This window comes from Salvelinus sp. IW2-2015, unplaced genomic scaffold, assembly GCF_002910315.2.
Source record: "Salvelinus sp. IW2-2015 unplaced genomic scaffold, ASM291031v2 Un_scaffold6522, whole genome shotgun sequence".
Lineage (NCBI taxonomy): Eukaryota > Metazoa > Chordata > Actinopteri > Salmoniformes > Salmonidae > Salvelinus > Salvelinus sp. IW2-2015.
The window spans coordinates 3308-5144 of record NW_019947784.1 but is presented as its reverse complement, the minus strand read 5'-3'; the positions used below and the strand labels follow the sequence as shown (position 1 = coordinate 5144).

The 1837-nt window shown below is 39.7% G+C and overlaps 1 pseudogene; it reads right to left on the bottom strand.

Moving 5' to 3' along the window:
• LOC112078926 (myosin heavy chain, fast skeletal muscle-like) overlaps positions 1-1837 on the bottom strand; it is a 21297-nt pseudogene that overhangs the window by 17279 nt on the left and 2181 nt on the right.

The following is a 1837-nucleotide window of genomic DNA, read 5'->3' as shown; positions in this document are numbered from 1 at the left end:
GCGCTGCAGCACTTATGAAATCTAGAGTGGTCTTGTCTTCAGCAAGCACACTAATTATAAACCAGAGATTCTCTGGTTAACTTCACACTTATCTAGAGGCAAATACTGCCAATGTCATTGTGTAAAATAAACACCTATTGTATGATTTGATTTAACCAAGTGTTTGAATGAATTAACCTGGTGAAAACACCCTGAAAAATTGCTATACATTCAACGATTTTAAAGAACTAAGTTATAGTAGTGCTTAGTTAAATAATTTGACGTGATGCTGGTCTTACCCTCAGGTGGGGAGGGGATACAGGGCAGCCAGAATTTTGACTCCGGACTTCTGGTACAGTTGACAAACTGAGTCGTTCAGGGGATCCTTGTTCTTCTCCAGCCACCCAGTGAGTTGAGTCCACATTCGGTGGGTGATGGGCTTAATAGTCCACAGTTCCGGCGTAGTCGACACAGGGAGAAGTGGGTTCTCCTGCCTCCTGTTTGCAGGCTTGGGCCTTCTCAAACGCCTGTGTTTTGCCAAGAATGCTGGGCGTTACAGCTTGTCCCTTGAAGGTAGTGTCTGAAGACTTGGGGAACATGCACTCCTCTTCAAGGATGGAGAAGATGCCCAATGGCTTTACGAAAAGAGATGTATTATCAAATAGTGATATTTCCATTTAGGATCTCACTTTATTCATTTTGTGAACATGCTTATTATAGGATTAGATTAAATTAGGGACACCATTTAATAGGTTTCTTTATTGGAGTTCTTCAACAGTCAGATAACTTGTTCGAGTGCATGTATTCATGGTGCCAAGGGAAGCCAGGCTTCCCCCCAAAAATGACACATTATTTTATATATTTTGTCTCGCTTAGCAAGAGCCTGAATGTATCTCTCCAGGTAAAGCATCCGAGCGAGCAAAACTGTTGCCCCTCTTTCTCTGTATGTGTAGCTCTTATATCTGATGCTGTCAAAACTAATATGAYATTGTAACATTGAATGCATGGGAAGAAGACAACGAGCATTTGGCCTCCGTTGATATTTTTTTTATACAATAACAGCAAATCAGAGTTGAGCTAAACTGAGTGAGCTAATCTGTGAATGGTCCTGGTGCAGCAAAACATGTGTGAAATGAAGCCAGTTTGAATTTGGCTTCACATCAATCCAAAYGTCATTGACAGAAAGAAAAACTTAAATTGTTACATCTCATTGTTGTTGTCCTCCAGTGGATAGCTAGCTAGCTAAAATGGACCCTTTCCTAAATTAACCATGGATAGAGATAGGGATTTGTACTCGTAGTATTACTTAATTTGCCATCCTGGCCAATGATTCTAACAGCAATCCTGATCCAACCATAAATTCATACATTGTTATTTTGGTCTGAGAGTATGGAAGTTCAATATGTAGCTAGATGTAGAAGGCGAATGTTAACTACATAATCGTTGCCCAGGAAAGGAAGTTMGATTTTTTTAAGCGTTTCTGCAACATGAAAGATAGGAGGATGGTATTGGCKTTTCTCTGCAAGAGAAAGTCAACATGTTTTTTCTACTTACTCACACAAACACATACATTAGTAACATGGACAAACACATTTAGCTTAGGTTGATTGGACTAAAATCGTTTTTGGAATCTTTTAGTTTTCACTGTATTAGACTAAGCATAGGTGATTTGATAATGTTGAAATTGAAATGGTGCTGGAATAGTGGAGGGAGGCAGCTCCTGTTTTCTTTGCGAATTGCGGTAACTCCGTGGTTCTAAGTCAATAGATGTTTAGTGGTCTGAAAATTGCAGAAAATGTACTTGACTGACCATGCAACTGTTGGTTACATTCATTATGCTTTGTGGACTCCACAAGAC